The following is a 12,388-nucleotide window of genomic DNA, read 5'->3' as shown; positions in this document are numbered from 1 at the left end:
CTGGGAGGGGAGAGCATTTAGGTGAAAGGCCAGGAGTCAGGACTGGGCGTCCATACATGAGTTCAAAGAGAGAGATGAGGAGAGGTCGCTTTGGGAGAGCTTGTAACTTGAAAAGAGCCAGGGGTAGGAGTTTTACCCAATCAAGGTGAAGTTCTTGTGACAGCTTAACAAGAGTGGTTTTTAAAGAGCAGTTAGTTCTTTCTACCTTACCAGAAGATTGAGGGTGATAAGGAATGTGAAAATGCCAGGGAATATCTAGGGTCTTAGATAAGATTTGAGAGACCTGGGAAGTAAATTCAGGGCAATTGTCTGATTGGAGAGAGGTTGGGACACCAAACCGTGGGATGATCTCTCGGAGGAGGAGATCAGAGACTGTCTGAGCCCTTTTGTTAGTAGTTGGAAATGCCTCTACCCACCCTGAGAAGATGTCTACCAAGACCAGGAGGTACTTGGCATGCCTGACAGTGGGCATGTGAGTAAAGTCAAGTTGCCAGTCAGTTCTAGGAAGGGAACCTCTAGCCTGATGGGTAGGAAAAGGGGTGCAACAATACTTTGAGTTGGGGTCAGACTTCTGACAGATTTTGCAAGAAGCAGTGATAGATTTTAAGAAGCTTAAGTCTTCAGGAGTAGGTTGTAGAGAGAGAAAGGATTGAGTTTGGTACCCGGTAGAGTCCAGAAATTGGATGACAACAGGAGAATGGTGTTTAGCAACAGAGGGGGTTCTGGATGTCCCAGACTTGGGGATCTACCTGAGAAGCTTCTGGGTTGTCAGGGTCCACATTGGTATGCTGTAATAAAGCCTTTGTAAGGCGTTCTAAAAATTGAGATGGATTCTCTTGTTTGTCTTGGACAACCTCTTGGAGTTTTTCAAAATTTACTGGCTTTAAGGCCGCTTCTCAGAGCCAATTGGGTATGTGTTGTCTGTCTGGTGAATCTCGTCTGCATGTACTCTCACCTCTTTCCATACTCACCTGTGTTCTTCAGGAAGTAAGTAGTTAAGTCAAGCTGTAAGATTAAGTGATATACTGGAACTTTTTAATAAACTTGGAAGAGTTAGAAGTATAGGACCCCAGCCTGTTTTCTATTTGGGAAAGTTCACTAAGTGAGAACGGAACATGTACTCTGACGAGCCCATCTACTCCAGCAACTTCTCGTAGAGGTAGGATGGTTGTTGGGTCAGGTGTCTTTGAAGAGGAGGGACTTGAAGGTTTGGCTGCAGTCTTAGAGTGGGTGACAGGAAGAGTGAAGGTAGGTGCGAATGTGGGGCATTTGGAGTGGCCCACATCTGGCACAGAAGGGGAGGGGTCTAGAGAGGGAGAACTAGCAGGCTCTGGAGCATCCTGGTGAGGAGGAGAAACTGAGGCAGCACTTTGGGCTTGTGGCGGTGAGGAGACAGGATTACGGCGAAAAGGGGGTGGTTCATTAGCTTGATCTAGCATTGTAGAGTCATCTAGAGGAGGTTGAGGTTGTGTAGATTTCATGGCTAAGAGAAGTTGAGTTGGGGAACAAGAAGAGCACAAGGAGGGATTGGAACGGAGATATATGAATGTTTGAACATAGGGAACCTCCTTCCATTTACCAGTTCGCCGGTAGTATGTATTAAGACCCCTTAAAAGAGCTGGATTTAGGTTGCCATTAAGTGGCTACTTTGAATTCCCATCTAGTTGATATTTAATCCAGACCTTATTGCAGAGATATATTAATTTTGATGCCTTCAAGTCAGGCGTTAGCTTTAAAGATTTGAGATTTTCCAGGAGACATCCCAGTGGGGTGCCTGGAGAAACTGGTCGAAGACATTCTGGAACCCATTGGGGGGTGGTTGGATGTTCGTACCAGCATCCTGAGAACAATCCAAGCGCCAAAAAAGTTAACAGCTGAGGCTAGTGTTTCAAGTCGTCACGAGAAACCCTAGTGGCAATCTAGCAGGGCCGGCGGCCTGCTGTGGGAAGGTAACTCACCCTGGATCCAGGGGTTTGTCGGCTGCAGAGAGCCCGGTGAGAAATAGGAGCGAGAGTTACTTCCGAGGGAAGGGGCACCCAGTGGCAGAACGTCCTAACGTGTATGCCAAGGGGGGCTATACTCCGTAGTTTCCAAGGAGGGTTGGCCAGACCCTATCTGGAAAGTTGGAGGTCCTCCCCCTGACTGATCCTATTAATTAATATGTCGGTGTCTGGTGTTTCTAGCGAGAAGTGGTGAGCAGCTGCCAGGTGAGGGGGCTGCGAACTCACATACCGATAGTGCCCGCTCCCCGAACGGAGCAGCAGCCACAGACTGCCATGATCCCGGGTTTCGGCACCAAAATGATGTGTTTGAGCGGCGGCAGAACGGGTCTGCAAGTATCACACCAGGCCTAGACAGTTCCACGTGTAAGAGGTTTAATTGAGAGGGAGTAGGAGATAGCAGCCCAGAAAGAGAGAGGAGAGAGAGAGAAGAAGAGAGCAAGATGGAGGAAAGTACACACACACACACACACACACACACACACACACACACATATATATATATGTTGTGACATAGCAGTCCAGGTAAAGGTGGGAGCTGAACCCAATGGATTCTGGGAATATGGTGGCTGTTGCCCTGGCAACAGGTCTGTGGACCCGCCCATGTATCGCCACAGGTTCTGAATGCTAACATCAAAGCCATCACAGTCTCCATTCTAGCCTGATCTGAAAGACGATCTGACAAATTGCAACCCACTTCTAGGAGATGGCCTCCTGGGTGGCTCAGACTTTAGTCTTTTCCTTCCCCTTAGTGTGAGATTCCTGTAGGAATTCTAATTTCTTGGGGTGCACTCTTTCCATAGCCCAAGAGAGGGATACAAGTGCCTCTGTAAGAATAGCTTCATTCCTTCCGGGCATGCAGGCTCCACTGAGACAGTGCCTGACACTCGGGCGGGAGCAGTACTGGAATCATCATGTACATCATTCCTGGAGCAAGTGAGGATGCTGATGTGGGGTGAGCCCAGGCATCGGTTCCTCAAAGTCTCCCTAGGGACGATTCTAAGCCCATGCTGAGTTAGAGGAACTTGCCTACAAGAAAGATACTAGACAACCTGGAGAGGGAGGGTGGTAGATTGATGGGATCATCGAAGCCTTGAGTAGAGGGAGACATGGCTTGCACACGAGAGAGAGAGAGAGAGAGAGAGAGAGAGAGAGAGAGAGAGAGAGAGAGAGAGAGAGAGAGAGAGGACAGTAATGTCTGTCAGCCTGCTTAGAATGGCCAGGCTGAGCTGGGTGGTCTTTTTTTCTTTCTCTAAGAGCCACTCTGGGTCTCTGCAGCCCAGCTCTATGTGAAGGATTTTCCTTGGGGACCGGGGTCCCACAGGCTTTACTAGGACAATATTCTTCCTACCAGGAGAGAAATCATGTTCAGAATTTCTTGGGATCCATGTGTCCACAGGAGCCTTTTATCGTCCCTCTGCCCACTCACTTTGGCTAGAACCCCTTCAATCTGGAAAATCCACGTAGTGTGCTTTGCACTGAGGTATTAATTACTTCTCAATTAGCAATTCCCAGGCTGAAGAGCCCAGGGGTCTGGAGAGGCCTAGTGACTTGCACTGTTTGTGCCACCCCACACCTTCACGACACTTACCAACAGTAACTAATTAAACCTCACGAGCCCCTTGGGAGGCAGACCAGCATGCTGTAATGGTCTGTGAGTGCACATGAGCCTCTGCAGCCTGGAACAGGGACCTGGTCAGACAGCCACAGTCAGAGCCCCAGTGTCTGATCTGTCATGCTAGTCAGTCTCCTGGGAGACATTTCAATCAATCAATAGTAATTTACTGGATGCCTTGATTATAGCACACATTGCTAGTTTAGCCCCACAAGTTAGAAAAGTTCACCTTTCTTTCCTTTTCTTTTTTATTTTTTCTTTTCTTTTCTCTCCTTCTTTTTTTCTTTTTCTTTTCTTTTTTTTCTTTTTTTTTTTTTTTTTTTTTTTTTTTTTTTTTTTTTTTTGCTAGTTATCAAAAAGTAAAGTGAAAGAAATGAGCAGCTTGCCTTGTCCCACACACTTGCAAGCCTCCACGCTTCAGTGGCTTTCCCTGGACACGCTTGGATCCTCTTGAGGGTGGCCCTGGTGTTGCTCTTCTCTGCATCCTCAGCATTGCAAAGGGCCATAGGTTTGCTTGGTTTGTGGCTTAACAGATCAACCAAGAGAGGAAGGGACAGCTTGTCTACACCTTGGATGGCTCCTCTGACACAAGAGACATCTCTGTATCCAGAGCCCATGACTTCAAACCAAGAGGGACTCTAAACACGGGTGGAACTTGCAAGAGGAAGTTCACAATAGACTCCCTGGCCACAGCGGTCTAGGGCTTCTGAGGAGATTGTCTTTCAAAGAGGAGGGCACAGTACCTTGTCATGATGTTCATGCATCAGACAAAACTTTAAACTGAAAGCGCTGTGTGAGTAGTGGCAGAAATGTTTTCAGATCGTCCTTTTGTATGATCACCTGTGTAATTAGGCAGTGACTTGTAAGTAATTAGGTGTGATTCTGTATGGAGAATAGTTGAACGATGCCTGGTACCCAGTGTTTAACGGACTCTTACTTACAACTAATACTCCAGTATGGCTCTGCCTGCTGTTCTTCTAGCTGACAGCTCCACTCCCACTCACAGGATTCACTCCTCCAGTTCCTCAGGCCTTTGCCTAACTGTCCCCCTTCCAGCCAGAGTATTCTCTTCCTTGCTACACTCCAAGCCCACCCACAGCATAGCCCGAATACCTTATGCTTCCTCTTCACTTTTCTCTCTAGGACTTGTCACCATTTAACATAGTAGAGGCTTTTGCAATTTGGTGGTTCATCCCCCCCCCCAATCCTTTCCCTACCTTCCTCGTTATAGAATACGAGATACAGTAATGCCTATCCCAGGAGACATCCTTCAGTAGCTAAACAGTACACTAAGTACTTCAGGCTCTGCAGGCCAGATGGTGTTTTTCAAAACTATTCAATTAGATCACTATTTAAGAAAAGTAGCCATAGGAGAGTGTAAACAAATAAGCATGGCTGTGTTTCAATAAAACTTTATTTTTAAAAAAACTGGTGGCAAGCCAAATTCAGCCTGTAGGCTATGGCTTATTCATCCACTGGACTAGATCATTGTGGGGCACATTATAAATGCCTGATAAAACTTTGCTGAATGAATTAAACAGTGAATAAAAGAATGAATGAGGAAAGTGCTACAGTGCCTCACACACAGCTGGTGTTCAATAAATACTCCAATACCCCTTCCTTCCTGATTGACACTTGGGAAATTTAAACAAGATAGGTTATGATAGAGAGAGGTGCTAGGAGAGTGCTGTGTGAGAACTGAGATGTGGGGTCCTTCTAACAAGAGAGGATTTGCAGGGGCATCTGCATGGGTGTTCTCCAGAAAAACAGAAATTATAGGCTGTGTATGCATGTGTGCGCGTGTGTGTGTATGCATGTGCGTGTGCATATGTGTGTGTGTGACATGAATTTGGTTGTCTCAGATGATTATAGAAGTCTGTATGCTCAAAACCTGTGGACTGGGCCAGAAAGAGTAGCTGGTGTCGCAGTTGGAGTCCAAAGGCCTTGCTGAAGTAAATGAAGTCAGTCTTTGTTCTACTCCACTGGTCAAGGCTACACACGTTAGGAAGGCTGTCTACTTTACCCAGAGCAAATACTATTCTCATCTAAATATAGGCTCACAGAAACACCCACAATAGTGTTTGACCAAATATCAGGGCTCTCTAGCTAGCAGAGTCCATACGTGCTAATATCACAAAATATTTGAGACTGGGTAATTTCTAATTGTACTTTGAAAGATTTGTTTTTTTGAGGTTTATTTTTTTAATATTACTTACTGAATGTATATGAGTACACTGTAGCTAACTTCAGACACACCAGAAGAGGGCACTAGATCCCATTACAGATGGTTGTGAGCCACCATGTGGTTGCTGGGAATTGAACTCAGGACCTCTGAAAGAGCAGTCAGTACTCTTAACCATTCAGACACCTCTCCAGTCCTTGAAATTTATTTTTGATTGTGTGCATATGTATCTGTATGTCCTTAAGTGAAGGTGAGCGTAGAGGCAGAGGCATCAGATCCTCCATGGGGCTGTCACAGGCAGTTCAGAGTTGCCCAGTGTGGGCGCTGGGAACCAAACTCAGGCCCTCTGCAAGAGCAGTATGTGCTTTTAACTAAGCCAATTCTCTGTTTCTGGGGTTATTTATTTACATATGTATATACACGTGTATATTTAGGGCATGCATGTGTGAGTCTCCATGGAGGCTAGAGGAAGACATCAGATCCCCTAGAGCTGGGGTTACAGTTATTCTGAGTACCCCAGATGGGTGCTGGGAACCAGACTCAGTCCTCTGAAAGATAAATTAGTCTTAGCTGTTGAGTCATCTCTGCACCCCCCTCCCCCCAGAGACTGAGCAATTTATAAAAAGCAGAGATGTGTGTCTTACATTCCAGGGGCTGGGAAGTGCAATGTCAAAGTACTGGAATTTGATTCTGGGGAAGTGTATTGGATATTTTTCTTATCACTGTGACCAAATGCCTGACAAACACAATTTAAACAAGATGTTAGTAGGTCCTGCAAGCCAGTTCAAGTATCTCTCCCAGAGGTGCCCTGCAAATGTCCCCTTCTTTCGCCCAACCCATGCCGCTTATTATTTTGGTCCTTCAGGGTAGGTGCAGGCAGAGCTGGGTAGCTCAGTCTGTGTGAGCATGCAGTGTCAGCGGCTCAGGCTTCCCTTGGCAGATAGGCAGCAGAGAGCACAGGCCAAATGGGAACTGGATATAGCTATAGCTCACAGATTCACCCATCATAACCTACTTCCACCATCCCGGCCTTGCATCTTGTTGCCGCCTCACCAACCAGCGGAAATAAGGAGGCAACCACGAACTCTTCTCCAAGCAGTTTATTCAGGAACCTTGTACTACAGAATCATTCATTCATTTCTTCTTCTTTCTCTCTTCTTTTTTTTTCTCCCTTCTACTTCTACCCAGCCCCCAGCACTCATGGGTTAAATACTTTCCCTGGTCCCAATCAGCATCGGCTACATGGCAAAACATAATAGGCTGCGGGAAATCATGCCAGCTTGCATCACAAACTGGAGGCACTCAGCTTTTCCAAATAAGGGCTTGTTTATTACAATGCTCTCTGTTCTGGCTGGAGACCAGGTGTTCAATATATAGGGTGGCAGCTGCGGCTCCCCACAGTTCCCCCTTTTTGTTTTAAACGCAACAGGCAAGAGTAGAGGTCTGATCTCCAGTAACCATGAGAAGGACATTGCAATGGCATTACAACCTGGTGGTAATATCTCTTGGCAAAATATCAAACCCGTCTTTGAGAACACGTACAGCTAGTTTGTACTACAAACCGGGCTTAGTTAACATAGCCACTCGGTACGTGCCTCTGTCTTAGGTTATTTATTTGCCAAAGCCCTAACCCGTAGCAGCCAAGTTGGTGCCATGCCTGTCCTATGCCTTTTTCCTGGAGGTGGGACCTGAGGCATCAACCCACATGCAATCAAACGTGCTCTCCAAGAGACCACTAGAAGCTGATCTCTAGTGCAGTACTTAGCCTTGCATCCTGAGTGTGAAGAAGAACATTCAGAATAGTTAACCAAGCCTGTGGAGATTGCCTTGCCTCCAGGGATGCAAATGCTTGCACTACCAAAGCAGCCTGTCATTGCTGCCGGACCCACATACTGCAGATGCACCACAACGCCAATATACTGACAAGGACCAGTAAAGCACCCACGGTTCCAATACCCACCTACTCTTTCAGATGATTCATAGCATGATAGATCCAGGATGTCAATCCACTAGCAAGGACAGGTCAACTCTGGTGGAATTCACGTGGACTATGGCTATGCGAAGATCCTGCAACAGATGATCCATTTCTCTAGACCAATTCCATGTAAGATACATCGACAATTGTCTAGACAAGTTAGCAGCCTGGGTGCGATTTTGATACTGTGCAGAGGTTCCTAACTGTGCTATCTGCCACAAGGTATCCACTTGTTCTTCAACCAGATCCACCCTTTGGTTAAGTACCATAATGCCTCCCTTTAAGTGGGCATTAATACTGGATTGGGTATAGTAGAAGCTATGGCTCCAACTGCCGCGAATGTACCTGGGCATCCTGGCAACCACAGCAAGGGGGAATCTATTTCCATCCCAACATATGGAGTAAAAGCAATCCTGAGGGCTACAATCTAGCTTACTCCTGTTTACTAAGACTAGCATTACTAACTATCAACACAAACTGCACCCAACCACATACAAGGGTCAGAGCAAGGACATAATTTTTTCTGATGCTAATAATCTAACTGAACTTTCAAATATTTCACTAGAACTCCTTTCAAACGAGGCATTTCCTACTGTTCCACCAGCAATCATGGCCATAGGAGAAATACCCGTGCAACTCCCATTCACCCCACTCAGCATTCGGCAGGTGCATCTTGAGGTGGGGCGCTTTTCCTCGTAAGCTGTTCAGGAATCCAAATGGGATCTCAGCAGTCCTGTGGAAACACACAAACAGATCCTCTCGCCCGCGTCAATACTGGATCAGAGTAAGGAGAGCAATAGATATCTTTTCTCTCGGGGTAAGGCCATAGCCTATTCCCCCTTTTTGTTTTAATCTCTAATCGGTTTAAGGGCATGGGCTACATATTGGCCATACCCTGGGGTAAAACCACCCATTGAAATCTTTTATCAGGCTCTTCATGATTAACAGAGGGTAAGGTAAATGCAAATCTAACACTATCTTCAGCGCATAAAGGAATAGAAAAGAATCCTTAATATCTATTACAATTATAGGCCATCTCCTTGGCAGGGCTGATAATAATGGCAATCCTCTTTGAACTGGCCCCATGATCTCCATTTGTCTATTAATAGCTCTTAAATCATACAACAATCGCCATTTTCCTGATTTTTTCTTTATTACAAAAATAGGGGTATTCCAAGGTGAAACCGAGGGTTTGATATGCCCCAATTCAAGCTGTTCTTATACGAGGTGAGCTGCAGCCATCAATTTTTCAGAGGACAAAGGCCACTGAGGAACCCACACTGGTTCCTCTGTCTTCCAAGTGATAGGTATACCTTCCTTAGTGGCCCCTAGGAAAAAACCCAGCCCCTGCCTCCCTTCATGTGGCTGAGCAATAATAGGGGACTTTTGGCCTTGCAAATACTTCCCTAGGCCAAAGGAAGGATGATATCCCATGGCCTGCATAATACCACGAGAAGTCTAAGTATAATTTCCTTCATTAGTTAATGTAAATCCCATTTCTAATAATAGATCTCGTCCCCATAATGATACCGGAAGTTCAAGTACAAACGGCTGGATTTTCCCTGAATGTCCCTCTGCATCTTCCCAGGGCAATTCTCTTGCACTCATGGTGGGGGTTTTTGCATAACCTAATCCTTGGAGAGTTTGAAAGAACTCTTGAAGAGGCCATCCCTTAGGCCAATCCTTCTTTGCTATAATACTTCTATCAGCACCAGTATCAAGAAGCCCTAAAATTTTCTTCCCATCCACTCTTATCTCCAAAAGAGGACGTTGATCCAGGTGTAGGCTTACAAAGACTCCATCTGATCCCGTAGAACCAAACCCTCCTTTTCCTCGTTCTTTATTTTGTGATGGAAACATTTCATGACAACTGGGAAGAATAAGAACCTGAGCTAATCTATCTCCGGGGAAGATGGAAACAATCCCTCAGGAGGAGGAAATCATAATCTTGACAACCCCAGTATAATCACAATCTATGACACCAGGATGAATAACTAACCCCTTTAATGCTGATGATGAACGGCCAATTAGTAACCCCACTGTTCCCTTGGGGAGTGGACCTTGGAAATCTGTTTCTATTAACTGAACGCCCATCTGAGGGGTTAGTACGAATCTGGTGGAAGAGCAGAGGTCCAATCCTGCGCTCCCCTTAGTGGCTCTCCGTGCTAGTTGGGATGCTGCAGGGTTGGCCAATTCCCCTCTGGCTTGCTCTCCATTGCCCCATATACTTGTGGGCCCTGCGGGTGAGGGCCCCGCTGCCCGTTTTTTGACCTGGCTCCACCATAGCCTGTAGTAAGTGGTTGTCCATTAATATCTTTCACTGATCTGCATTCATTGGCCCAATGATTTCCCTTTTTACATCTTGGACACAATCTAGGTTGTTTTGGATGGTCCTGCGCAGCCCCTGTTTCTGCCCTTTTTCCTCTATTGGGACACTGCCTTTTAAGGTGTCACAGTTGTCCACACCGAAAGCATGTACCTGGGTTCCGCTTGTTACCTTGCGTTATCTGCATAACCGCAGCAGCAAGGCCTGCATTAGTTAATGGACTGCCCAGTTCCCTACATACTTTCATCCAAGCTTCAAGTCCCTTATGTTTGTAGGGAGTTATGGCAGCCTTGCATTCCTTGGTACATTGCTCATAAACTAATTGCTTAATCAGCGGCATGGCGGCATCTGGGTCTCCAAAAATCCTTCCAGCTGCTTCTACCATTCTAGCTACAAAATCTGAAAAGGGGTCCATGGGTCCCTGAATAATTTTAGTCAAATTTCCTGCAACTTCTCCCTTGTTAGGCAATGATTTCCATGCTCTTGTAGCAAGCATATTAACTTGCTCATATACCTGCGGCGGATATCCAATTTGCTGCTGCGCAAACCTGCCCTGTCCCAAAAACATATTCAAATCCCAGGCAGGATTACCAGCTGCTTGATTAGCAGCAGCCTGTTCATTGGCATATTCTATTACAGGCGGCCCTGGGCCTGTGGGCTACACCCTAACAGTGGACTTCTCCATTATCTGTACTAGCTTCTCAAGTTCCCCTTCAGAGTCCAAGCCACTTTCATCAGTCTGATTCTCAGACTTTGCTGCCTCTCTTCCTTCAGCTGTTCTAACACTTCCTGTCCCTTCTCTACTGCTTTAGAACACACTTTATTCTCCAAGCAGCTCCTAATCAGTTTCCAGATTGGTCGCACTCCACCTTTTATGATTCCTTCCTCTCAGGCAAAATCCAGATCTCTCCCTAATTCATCCCAGCTGGACAGCATCAGGTGACCCGACACTGTGAACCAAGGGCAGCAATATCTACCTCTGACAGAAATCTTTCTAGGGTTTCTCTCTTCAATTCTATCTTTTTTGCTTTTAATAGCTCCTTAAGAGCAACAAACACGGGGCAAGATTGCGAGTTCTCCATACTATCACTTTTGATTCACCCTTAACAGGACTTTATCGCTTCAACCCGGAGACCTTATTGCCTCTTTACAGAGGTCCTTATTCACCCTTAATGGGACTTTATTGCTCCAACCTGGAGACCTTATTGCCTCTTTACCAAGGTCCTTCCCTTTTCGTCCCACCTTACCTGGGAACTTACCAGTCGACTGCCTTGACTGCAAAGAGTTCTGAGCCGTAGAAGATTTCCCCGTACGGGCCACCATTTGTACGGGCCACCATTTGTTGCCGCCTCACTGACCAGCGGAAATAAAGAGGCAACCACGAACTCTTCTCCAAGCAGTTTATTCAGGAACCTTGTACTACAGAATCATTCATTCATTTCTTCTTCTTTCTCTCTTCTTTCTTTTTCTCCCTTCTACTTCTACCCAGCCCCCAGCACTCGTGGGTTAAATACTTTCCCTGGTCCCAATCAGCATCGGCTACATGGCAAAACATAATAGGCTGAGGGAAATCACGCCAGCTTGCATCACAAACTGGAGGCACTCAGATTTTCCAAATAAGGGCTTGTTTATCACAATGCTCTCTGCTCTGGCCAGAGACCAGGTGCCAAATATATAGGGTGGCAGCTGCGGCTCCCCACAGCATCTCACCTAAAAGTTCCTTCAAAATAGCACCACAGATTGGGGACCCAGTGTTAAAATAAAATGAGCCTGGTCTTGGGTTAGGGTCCAGTTGTATCCAGCTTAATCTTTGCACTCTGTGTAGACCATGAGTGCTCCCAAAACTACCAGGCTTTCTGTAAGGAATGTGGCAAGCAGCACTCTCCAAACACAGCCTCCACCTCCTCCAGGACTCTCTACCTAACAGATGCTTGCATTCCAGGCAGACCTGGGAAGAGACTGGCTCTAGCTGGGCGGGACTGAGAGCAGAGGCAGGGAAGTGATAGCTGGGGTTGGGCATGAGGGTAGCTGTCAGGGTTTGAGGGTAGATTTAGAACAGGTGTGAAACCTGATGTGAGCAGCTTGGTGTGGCAAAAGCTGAAAGAGGTTAACTGTTTCTGTTCTCATCAGCAAGCCTGCCAGTGACTTTGGGCCCCAAGAACTGGGGCAGGGGGTGGGGTGGGGAGGGGAGTAGGGGGGCTCTTGTGGGAAGCTCATCTGTCCGTCTACAGTTCTGGGGATCTGTTTCCATCTGAGCTTGACCTTGGACAAGTCTTTGGGCCTTAGTTTT

Source organism: Mastomys coucha, unplaced genomic scaffold (genome assembly GCF_008632895.1).
Source record: "Mastomys coucha isolate ucsf_1 unplaced genomic scaffold, UCSF_Mcou_1 pScaffold18, whole genome shotgun sequence".
Lineage (NCBI taxonomy): Eukaryota > Metazoa > Chordata > Mammalia > Rodentia > Muridae > Mastomys > Mastomys coucha.
The sequence above is the reverse complement of the archived record's forward strand: the minus strand, read 5'-3'. Positions refer to the sequence as shown.